This window comes from Mus caroli, unplaced genomic scaffold (assembly GCF_978045245.1).
Source record: "Mus caroli unplaced genomic scaffold, Mus_caroli_1 scaffold_17, whole genome shotgun sequence".
Taxonomy (NCBI): Eukaryota; Metazoa; Chordata; class Mammalia; order Rodentia; family Muridae; genus Mus; species Mus caroli.
The window spans coordinates 28,265,384-28,277,805 of NW_028227272.1; positions in this window are offsets into that span (position 1 = coordinate 28,265,384).

Consider the following 12,422-nt stretch of genomic DNA (forward strand, 5'->3'; position numbering starts at 1 on the left):
TGCTGTCTACTGTACTACAGATTTATACTGCCCAGCCCTCTCCCATCGCCCTATGAGGCCATTTTTATATTGCTGTCTTATGACAGAAAACTGAGGCTCACGGGTGACTCACTCCACAAAGATAAGAGATGTTAGCTGACTGAACAATTAGTCATTTAATTCACATTTCTATTTAATCTTTGTAATCATTTTCTCTTTTCTCTCTCTTATTTGAGACAAGGTCTTTCTATGCAGACCAAGCCAGTCTCGAACTCACAGAGATCTACCTGCCTCTGCCTCCTGAGTACTAGGATTAAAGGTCTGTGCCACCACGCCCAGTCCTTCCTAATTTAACTCCCTACTATAAAATCATAGAATATCAGTATTGGGATGGTTTTCAAAGGTCTGTTATGAAACCACAGTCATTTTTATGATATCATAGAAATTCTGCATTTGAATAATAAAACCTCTTTATACCACTGGAGAAGCCAATGGGCAGAAAAGAACTAGCCACCACTTCCACGAAATCAGTAGTCCATGACAACCACAAGGCAAAGGCAGTAGGGCAATGGAGGGCCTGAGTGGTGCCCCTACAAAGCAAGGATCAACAAGACATCAGAAATCAGGGGAGCCATTTTTAATAGATTCAAATTCTCAGTGCAACCTATTTTCCACTACCCTCTCCTGATCAGACCTCTCAGAGACCTATGACAAGCCAGAGTAGACTAAGGCACATGGACATGCCACTGCCATCAGATAGACCCTAGCCTTCTGGGACCTTAGACAGCTCCGTGTCTGGTATGAAGATTGTCACAGGGACACCCACCCATACCATGCAATGGTTATCCAGCCACTAGAGATGCCAGAACCCCCACCCCCACCCCCACCCCCAACCCCCACTCTGACTTAGGAAGCCTAGAGAGAGGAGAGTCCCAGCAACTTCTCTTTGCTGGGGAATGGAAGGCAAAGTTCCACTCTATTTTTAAGTAGTCATCTCACTCAAATGAGCGTCTTCTGCCTTTGTGCCTAGAAGACAATACTGTTTGGTATCTTTGCGACTCTGCTCCTGGGAACAGCGTCAGGTTTCCTGAAACTGTTCAGATTTTCCAGGCTGGCCCCTGGCCGAGTTCCTGCCAGAGGAAGGCCTCAGTAAGGGGTGGGATGCTGGCAGAGATAATGGAGGGGAAGTGCTCAGGAAGGTGAGAGGGAAGCAGCTTTGCCGCCCCTATTGCTGACTATTGCTCTCCTGGGATCTCTGAGGCAAAGCTTTGAGAGCTGTCCTTGGCTTGGGGCCTGCCTCTGTTCCCAGTCAAATGTTTCCTCCTCCCTCCTTTGGCTGGGATCTTCCCATAGATCCTGATGGAACCTGGCAGCCAGGTCTAAACCAGAGGCGTTTGGAGCCCGGAGAAGCAACCTGCTACCTCTTCTGGCTCTGCTTCCTGTCAGAGCGGAGCTCAGCACTGATCGTCTTGTTTTGAAGAGAAGACACAAGACTTTTCTCCATGTTCATAATTATTGGGTCTTTTGCTTTGTTCCTGCTTGGCCAAATTGAGCTGTGACTGGGCTCAGAATTGAGCACACCCTTGCTTGGAGAAGGGAAGCCCTCTAATGAACAGGGCGGCCACAGCCTGACACCATGTGTTTTATTACTGTAAGCTAAAAGGACGCTGGGATAGAAGGCGGGTTCTCTGAGGAGCCTTGGAAAATGTTTCCCTCATCCAAGTTAGACATTTGCTTCATTCCCTTCTACGCTTGAGTCTGTAAAAAGTGAATACAGAGGGAAATGCCTTAGACAGAAGCCAGCATGGGAGTTTGGCTGCAAGCTTTTCAGCACCAAAACAGGTCTTCCTCACGTTTTAGAGCAGTCAACTCACTTTATACCTCAATGTAGCCAAAAGATCTCTAAATGCCTCCAAACCGAAGCTCTGTCCCGGTCCTTGCACGAGGCTGGCCTCTGGAGGAGGTCACCTGGAGCAAACGGTGGCACAAGCGCCACCTTTGATGGTATCTGGGCTACATTTCCTGCTTGACTGTGGCGAGATGGAATCTCCCAGTTTGGATTCTGTTTCTGGAAGTAGCTTTTTAAGTTCAAGGCAAATCGAGAGCATCATTTTAAAAGAAGTCAGGGCAGGTGAGGAAGGTTCAGCAGGCAAAGTGTCTGCTGTCAAAATGACCTGAGATGGATCCCTAGAACCCACACAGTAAAAGGAGAGAACCCACTCCCAGTTGTCCTCTGATCTCTCTCTCTCCACACACACACACACACACACACACACACACAAATATAATTAAAAATAAACATTGAACAAAATTGCCTGTCAGGCATTCCTTTCAAGATTTATTTTTTATTTATCTAATGTATATGGGTGCTCTATCTGCATGGATGCCTGCAGGCATCAGACCTTACTACAGATGGATGGGATGTGAGCCTCCATGTGGTTGCTGGGAATTGAACTCAGGACCTCTGGAAGAACAGGCAGTGCTCTTCACCACTGAGCCACCTCTCCAGACCCCATTTTTGTTCTTGTCTGGACATTTGATGTGGTTGCCTGACCCAGTGCAGCATCTGGGAGAAAAAGAGAGATGTTTTCAATGCACCCTCAGAATGAAGCTTGGTCAGTTGACTTTCGGTCCCTTGGATGGACTGCTAAGGCCAAAAGCGTTAGAGCTCCCATCCGGAGCAGGATTTTAAATTCCAAAGCTGAAAATGGCTTCAGCAGCTGCTTTCATCCTGCCAGGGTAAGCTATCTACCTCAGGTCCATGAACAAGCCCCACCCCAACCTCTGGAAAATACCCAGAGGTTATGACTTAATAACCACTTAGTCACTTAGTTTGCCAGGAGTAGCAGAGTGGCCTTTTTCTTTTCAGGTAATTCCTCCCTGGGCAGGAAGATCACAGATTTTGCAGGGGCAACATTATCTGATTAAAACACAAAAAGTCTTAGACAGGGAGATAGAGCCCCAAAGGGTGCCAAGAACAAAGATTAATTATTCTCTGCTCAAAAAGTAGCTTTGATGTGTGTCCCTGGGACTCTCTTCTGTTGCTCTTCAAAGATAGATAGGCAGACGCTTGGGAGTGACCAGGACAGCTTCTCTGAGATAGAGCACGGGCCCTTCTCAGGATGCAGAGCTCTCACCGGTCTCTAGATGCTTTAAAAATGAGTTACGCCCCAAGAATCTGGACAGAGAGTCCCTTTCAAAGCCTGTGAGACCAAAGCTGGGAAGAGCCAGGATAAACTGCTGCAATCTGGGCAGTGGTTAGTTAGCAAGATATGTGAATTCGTGCTTTGGCTAAATTCTTGTGCTGGCTAGAGGTCGCTCCAAGTGTTTTTATTTGTCCGTTTTGTGATTGAAAGTTTTCCACACTCGTTCACTGGTTTGTTTTGTAAATTATTGAAGAAAATTTAAAAAAAAAAAACAAATATATTGCAATTTCACTGTGTCGATTTGGCCAGATTAAATTGCAATTTCCTATTCTATAAAGTCATACTGGGAAGGGGAGCAGACTGATTTCAAAGACTGAGGCTGGGGTACTGCTGGAGGGAGGGCATGTTCTGATCAGAGACCAGGCCCTGGGGGTTCGTCCCCAGCACTGTCCCCACCTACTCACACAAAAGTTCCAGGGCTGCTGAGGTGACTCAGTGAGTTAAGGCTCTTGTCACCAAGCCTGGCAACCTGAGACTCCCACTGCTTGTTCTCTGCCCTCCACACACATGTATGACATACGTGTATGTGTGCACCAGAGCACATGTGTGCACACATACAATAAGATGTAATATAAATTTAAATAGCAGCCAACCCCAGACTACATATGATGAATGTGGATATAAATAAATACTTCATGGAGGACATCAAATGTTTTGAAGCCTGTATAGTCGGTTTTTTGTTTTGGGTTTTTTTGTTTGTTTGTTTGTTTTTCGAGACAGGGTTTCTCTGTATAGCCCGGCTGTCCTGGAACTCACTTGTAGACCAGGCTGGCCTGGAATTTAGCAATCCTCCTGCCTCTGCCTCCCGAGTGCTGGGATTAAAGGCGTGTGACACCACACCCGGCTGTATAGTCGTTTTATAACAGAAAGCCTTTCTACTATGTTTGCATTTGTCCTATTGGAGATGTCTCAAATATGGAATTTTATTCTTTTATCCAATCATTTGTGATGTCTGGGCACTCTGCTTCTCTGTCCATTTGTCTTTATGCTACTCTCCTACTTTCCAAGAAATTGGGTTGCAAAACGATTTCAATAGGTTAGCGGCCTTGCCATGCACAGTGTTAAAGATCTGGACAAACAGTGCCTCGCTCCTCTGTTTGGTTAAGGAACTAAGCATTTAGTGGCTGTTTATCACGTAGGCTAAAGTTAAAACTCCATAAGCCTTCACAAATTGGCATCATCTGTTTTTCTAGATTCATTTCTTCTCTTAAATAATAGTTTTTTATTAATTTTTGAGAATATTACATAATTTATTTTGATCATATTTATCCCTCTGTCCCCCAACTCCCTCCAGATCCACCCCCAACTCCCTACCCACCCAATTTCCTGGTTTTTTTCCTCTCCTTTGTTTTGAACCATCAAGACTCCTTTATTTTCATGCACACTCCTTTCCCTATGTTCTTTGCACTAGTTACACTGTCTTTTAAAAGGTGCCACTGTACCCCCAAACAGAAGGTCTTGCATTGAATATAGAGCACATGATAATTTAAATAATGCCGGGTACAGCCAGATGTGATAGGTGCTTATGGGCTTAAATAGAGGGAAGCTGAGATGTTAGGACCATATAGTCCAGGGAGTTCTAGGCCAGTCTGAGTTATAAAGTAAGTCCCCACTTCTCAAAACAAACAAAAGGAAACAAAAATCCCACCTGGTTAGCATAAGTAAGAAAATACACTTGTAAAAATAGCAGCGTGAGCCAGGTATGGTGATGTGAGCCGGGCGTGGTGGCTCACACCTTTAATCCCAGCACTTGGGAGGCAAAGGCAGGCGGCTTTCTGAGTTTGAGGTCAGCCTGGTCTACAAAGTGAGTTCCAGGATAGCCAGGGCTACAGTTTGTATGAAATGTTACCACCACCACCCCCTCCTACCCTGAGGTCACCCCCATTCAAATGTTACTTCTTTCTCTGACTCCATGGAAGCAAAGCTGGTTCTGTCTCTCTGAGATCCCCAGGAACTGCGTGCGTTTCTTCTACTTGTGCACTAGCATTCTCTTGGAGTGTGTGGCTCTCACAATTGTTGCTTTGTCTTTTATTATTCTCCAGTGGACGAGCTTCATGACCTTGCTGTCTGCCATAGAAATTCTCAAGAAGCCTTGGGTGAATTGGGAAATAAATGAGTAAATTGGCTTTCTTACTTATCTTTCCTATCTCTAATCTAGAACATTCTAGGGCACAAAAGAAGAGACCATTTACTGTCTTTTGTATTTGGGAGTGCTGTGGTGTCTTAAATGAAAAGTGAGGCCAGAGGAGGCTGAAGGTGTGTCCTGGTAGCAGAATGCACACTTAGCATCCACACCGCCCTGGGTTTAATATCTAGCTCCTCTCCTGAAAAGGCAGCCCATGGGAAAACTAACATTTCCTTCCTATATTTTAACATGGCACCCGTACCATTATTGTCTCATGGGCAATCAATTAGATTATTTCTCCTAGCTGTCTGTCATTAATTGTGTCCCTACTTGGAAGCCTCAATCAGTCCAAGATTGACATGTAGTCAATATTAATTTTGCCCTAATTTTATAAAAGTCTATCACACCCCTAATACTCTGACAAACGTTTGTGTATGTATGTGTTCAGGTCAGTCTGTATGAACATGTGAGTGCATACATGTACAAGTGGAGGCCAGAAATTGACCTTTGGTTGTCTTTCTCAGTCACTCTCCACCTTACCTTTTTAGACATGGTCTGTCCTGGCTAGTTTTACACCAACTTGACACAAGCTAAAGTCACCTGACAGGAGGGTATCTCCATTGAGAAAATGTCTCTATAGGATCTAATTTGAAGGGAAGCCTACAGGGCATTTTCTTAATTAGTGATTGATGGGAGAAGGCCCAGCCCATTGTTGGTGGTGTCATCCCTGGGCTGGTGGTTCTGGGTTCTATAAGGAGGTTGATCAAGCCCTGAGGAGCAAGCCAGTAAGCAGCACTCCTCTATACCTCTGCATAAGCTGCTCCCAGCTTCCTCCTGGTTTAAGTTCCCCTCTTGGCATCCCTCAGTAGACAGTGACTCTAGATACGTAAGCAAAATAAACCCTTCCCTCCCCAAGGTGCTTTTGGTCTTGTGTTTCATCACAGCGATGGTAACGCTAAGACGTGGTCTCTCACTGACCCTGGAGTTCACTGGTTTTGCTAAGCTGGCTGGCCAATGAGTTCCAGGAATCTGCCTGTCTCAACTCACCACCCCAGCGCTGGGTTACAAACACTAATTGCTGTCACTAATGGATTTGAGCATCCACACTCAGGTCCTCCTCATACTTGTGTGGACGACACATCACTAACTCTCCTTAGCACTGTTCAGCTGTGCGGGTGAATGGCAATCCCATCTGCCACATTTCAGAAGAACTGAGCGTCAAGTAAGCATCCTTAAGTGTGGAATCACATTCCATGAAGAATTAGAATATAATTCAATTAAATCAATGCTCTAATAGCTTGAAGCAGAGTTTAACCACAAATGTTTGGCTCCCTCACTGTCCTCACAGAACCTCTTCTTTCAATCTTTCCAGGCTCTGGGACCCAGCCAAGCCCTTCCTTCCTGGGACAACTGGAGCCAATTAGGCCAGCCTGGTGGTGCGGGAGACAAGTCCTTTCATTCCTCAGGGAGGCTCACCCACTAGACTTGTCATCCTGTTAACCTAAACACACCTGAACTATAGCCTCTGTCCCTCCCATCATCCTGAGATAGCTCCATGTTCTTCTGCCCTCTCTGCTGTACATTCCAGCTCCATTCCGAAACACCAAACTGCTTCTACTGGATACTGTGCAGAGTTCTTGGTTAAAAAAAAAAGTAATATGGGCTGGCACCATCCAATCAGAGAGTGGCCATCATAGAAGTATTAGCTTTTTATTTGGAGGATTTAATGGTAGGTCCGAGAGTGGTCAATGATGGGGAACATTTAGAAGGCAACAGAGGACTGGATTCTAGGGTTGGAGAGTCAGCTCAGTAGCTGAGAGCACTTGCTGCTCTTCCAGCAGACCAGAATCAATTCCTAGCCCCCCAATCAGGTGGCTCACAATAGCCCATAACTCCAGCTCCAGAGCACCTGATACCATCTTCTGGCCTTCTTTGGCACCTGCATGCATATGCCCATATACACAGACAGACACAAGACACACACACCCACACAAAGGCACATAGACACACAGAGACACATGAACACACAGACACAGACACCCCCACACACATACGCACACTGTACACATTTTAAGGTACATGCTTTTAATCCCAGCACTCAGGAGGCAGAGACAGATAGGTCTCTGTGAGTTTGAAGCTATCCTTGTCTACACAGAGAGTTCCAGGACAGACTGTGCTACACAGAGACACCCCGTTTCAAAACAAAAAGAGGAGCGAATACCTACCAAGTGGTACTATTTTCTAGCATATACCCATTAATGATCAGCCCCGGTGTTCCAAATGTCTTCCAAACATTGCCTGTCCTCATCTCAGCTCTATCCTATGTTTAGTTCCCTATGCTATTCTTGAAAACAGTAACTGGCAGTTTATCTATGAGCCATGGTGCAGAGCTGGTAAGAAACTAAGCTGTCTCCTGGCCTCCCAAGATTGCTTCCTTCGTTGTCTCTGTCCCCATCCTGGTGTACCTCAAGACAAAACCCCTCCTCCTTCACTGGTACCTACGTATTCCCTTACAAGTTGTTGCCATCTGGTAAGTTCTGTCAGTCTCTAAATTTCATTAAGAACTTTGGTTTAAGCCGGGAGTGTTGGCGCACACCTTTAATCCCAGCACTTGGGAGGCAGAGGCAGGCGGATTTCTGAGTTCCAGGCCAGCCAGGTCTACAAAGTGAGTTCCAGGACAGCCAGGGCTACACAGAGAAACCCTGTCTCGAAAAAACAAAGCAAAACAAAACAAAACAAAACAAGCAAACAAAAAACAACTTTGGTTCAGTCTTTTGTTTATTTGGTTGGTTGTTTGGTTTGATTTGATTTGCTATTTATTTATTGACTATCTGCTGTATCAGATAATTTCCTACAAGGTGTGCGAACTACTGTTCTCTTCCAGGGGTCTTGATTCACTTTGTTTTGCCCACCAGTTATAGACAAAAATACCATTATAGACAATTAAAGGCAGGAAAAATCTCAGGTCCATCTGGTGGCAACAGACAACAAACTTATTACAGGTCACAAGACGTAAATTTTGATCGGTTGTTTCTAAAAATACCAGAAGCTGTGCCCTGAAGTCTCACCCACGTGGATGCCTCAATGTGAGCTGAACAAGAACAACAATAGAAAATGCTAAAGGATGGGGAAGCCGGAGAGGCCTCAGCTCAACACAAAGAACTGCAGGCAACTATGGAGTGCTAAGTAGAATAGTCTTCTCCAGAGAAAAAAGAGCGAGTGCATCAGCTGTTACTCAGTATCAAGTGCTCAGCCCTGAAAACACAAATGCACATGCACGCACACACACACACTCCCATGCATGCACTCAAATGCACAAAGGGAAGAGAGAAATGATATAATGACAATAGCAATATCATCAAATATTATTATATATTATCAAATTTATATATTTACATATACAGTATAAAATAAATATTGTATATGTTATATACACATTAATAAACATAAATACTGTATATTTATATCATGCAATACATTGTATACAATATATAAAAATATATACAATATATGTGTTTGTATTTATCAACTTTATATACTTTTGTACTTATCAAGTACATATAAATTATCAAATATTATATATCAAATACTATTTTAAAACCACACATACATTCTCTCATAATTCTGAAGGCTTTTCTGAAGTCAAGGTTGCAGGTGGGTCACACTCCTGGATGGAGTTTTTGTTTTGTTTTTGTTTTCTGGTTTTTGAGAAGAGGTCTTACTACGTAGGCCAAGCTGTTCTGGAACTTACTGTGTAGATCACGTTAGCCTTAAATCTTTGGAAATCTTTATGTTCCAGCCACCCAAGTGCTGATAAATGTCACCATGACTGGACTTCTTGTTTCCTCCTACCTTCTTCTAGTGGTGACCACAGCTGTCTTTCCTTAACTCACAGATGCCCTGTCCTAATCTCTACCTTTGTCCTGTAAACTTCTCTGTGTGTTTCTGGCTTTATGTGGCATTTTCTCCTCTTCCAAGGACATCAGTCAGACAGAATTAGGGCCTATTCTAACATCCTCATTGCTACCTGATTCAGTATTCCAAGACCCCAGTAACTCACAGGAGCTGAGGATTAGGGCTACAGTATATATTTTATTAAGATGTGGTACATCCCCTAACAGTTGGATAGGAAATGAGGACTAAGAACTCTGTCTCTTGACAATCTCCTACGTCTGTCTGCCTTTGCATTTTCAGGTTCCCCACTGTAACACATCAGTGTCTGGCCAAGTGGTGAGTGGTTCCTCATTGTGTGGCCAATGAGGTGGCTTCTTGTCTGCTGAGCACCACCAGTCTTTTCTTCTTCAGACTCTGGCATCCATCCTTGGGCCACCCTGAGGGCAAGTGTTTGCTTCCCAGAGGACACCAGCCTCTGACCTGCTGAGTAGGAATTTTTTTTTTCTATTGAGTCCTTTCCTGAGGCAGTCTTTCTCCTGCTTTTCTTGTAAATATAGCTTTGGATTTGTTTGGGGGGGGGGAGGGGATCTTTGCCCACCTCATCCCACAATGCCCTGTTCTGTCCTGATTACAGCCTTTCTAATCACATGTGATCTTCAAGTCCTGTATTTTAATGGTTGGTGTCTTGTTTGCCTTTCCTTTAGAAGGCAAGCAAATCCAGCTGGGTCCTGATCAAGTCTCCTAAAAGCAGAAGGTCAGAAGCACTGTCCTTGTAGCATCTACTGGGGTATTGAAGCTTGCTTTTTCACGCCTTTCCTTCCTCCCTCCCTCCCTTCCTCAATCTCTTCCTCTGCTCTTCCCTCTTTCTTTCCCTCCCTTCCTCTTCTCTTCCTCCTTTCTGTTCTTTCTCTTTTCATTTCTTTATTCACTTTGACCATTTGTATTTTGCTTTCTTGACAAAGTTTCTGGATTTCCACAGACATTAGACATGACCTTTTCGCACCCTGCCCCCTCCAGGACTGAGTTAGCTGCTTCCATAGGAGTTGCCCAGAGAGGCTGGAGGGGTCTTCAAAAGAATAGAATTATCTTCAGTCCTCTTGCTTACTTACAGAACCAGAGGGTAAGATCCGGATGCTGAAGACACCTCACGCCTCAGTTTTAAGCTAGACAGAAAGCAAGCTGACTGAACTAGAAACTTCTTGCTCATGAGCTTTCAAAGTGCTGGCAGGAGCTGTGCAGGCAGCTGGGGGAGGGAAGACAGCGATGGTTTTACCCAACGGTGAAACCTACAAACTACAAAACCACCTTACAGGGTAAGGTGTGCCAGACCGCTGTGGAATCACCAACCACTCCTTGATTAGAACTGCTCTGTGGCCGGGCAGTGGCGGTGCATGCCTTTAATCTCAGCACTTGGGAGGCAGAGGCAGGCAGATTTCTGAGTTCGAGGCCAGCCTGGTCTACAGAGTGAGTTCCAGGACAGCCAGGACTACACAGAGAAACCCTGTCTCGAAAAACAAACAAACAACAACAACAAAAGAACTGCTCTGTATGCTTGTTTAACAACCGTGCCTGGGGATGTTGCAAGCCCAAGGAGGGGGATCTTACTGCTAATGTGTAACATAGTGTATAACTGCCTTCTAAGTGTATATGTAAGAAAGAGATCTGTAGAGAGGAGAGGGAGGGAGCAGGCAGTCCTGGGAAGTGACAGAGGGCAGTGGGTGGTAGAGGACAGAATGTTTACGTGCATGTAAAATTGTCAAAGGACAATTAATAAAAATTAGAAATAAGAAAGTATAAATATTTTTAAAAGAAATGAGATACTGAAATGAATGTTATTCCTCCTCCCCAGTCCCCAAACTAAAATAAATTAGCATAATATCTGAATACATCTCCAAAATCCAAGACACTCAGAAAACTCTGTCCTTCCTAGAGGAAAAAAAAAAAACATAGAAGTTAAATTTGTACCAAAGCATCTCCTATTATACAAAAAATAATCAAAGAGATAAACCCTCTGAGGCAAAAGGACCCAGGTCTTACACATGAACAAGCAAGTCCTCCACCATTAATTTATATCCCCAGCCCAAAGTGATCTATCCCATCTCCCAACCCAGTGCTGGCAATCCAACCTGGGGCCTTCCCTGTGCTACATAAACACTCTACCACTGGGCTCCATCCCTAGCTAATTTAGGTAAATAACTTAGAGCTGACATACATACATGGGTTTATTTTGGGAGGTGGTGATTCTGAAAACAAGAGCCAGCTGCCTTCCTGCCAACCTAACATGGGTGTTAGCATTTGTAGGCATAATTCAGAGAATGAGTCAAAGCAACTCTCACAGCAGAGAGCTGAAGTCATTGTCCCTTAGGCAGAAAACCCCCACTCTTGGTTGTATTGAACTGGGTAGGTTAATGCAGTCTTTTCTGGAATGTTCTATAGATTCCATTTTTAGAGTTGTGCTTGTTTCCTTTGCATTATTTTTTTAAAATTATTTGAAGGTGATCGCTATTCTTCAATTTAGTTGCTTTCCTTTCTCTGTGATTTCTTCTATTTAACATTTAGGAAATACCATCCTTCTATGTTGAGACACACCTCTTAGGGTGCCTATTAGTTGAGTCTAAGTTTTTTGTTGGTGGTGTTTGCTTTGTTTTATTTTTTCTGAAATAGGGTTTTCCTGAACAGCCCAGAATTCCCAGTTCCCTTGCCCCAGCCTTCTGAGTGCTGAGATTATTCTGTGTGAGCAACGGCACTCAGTCTGGGGATTGCTGTCTCTTTTCAGGGGCTGTGGTGTTCAAAACAGGGTTTCTCCGTGTAACTGCCCCGACTGTCCTGAAACTCTTGATATGTTCACCTAACTGGCCCTCAACTCACAGAGATCCTCTTGCCTCTGCCTCCCAAGTGCTGGGACTAAAGGCATGAGCCAATAAGCCTGCAGGGGATGGCTATCTTCAACAAGCTGTAATTGTGGCTTTGGCAATGCTAGACACAGTAAATTAATAACATTAGTTAAGGAGAAGACTTGTTACTGCCATGTATGCTTTTAGTCCCAGCACTTGGGGGGGGGGGTGCAGAGACAGGCAGATCTTTGAGTATGAGGCCAGCCTGGGCTCAGAATGAGTTCCTGGATAGCATAGACTACACAAAGAAACCTTGTCTTGGCAAAAACACCACCACCACCACCACCAACAACAACAACAACAAAAAGTCTGAGACAAGACTCT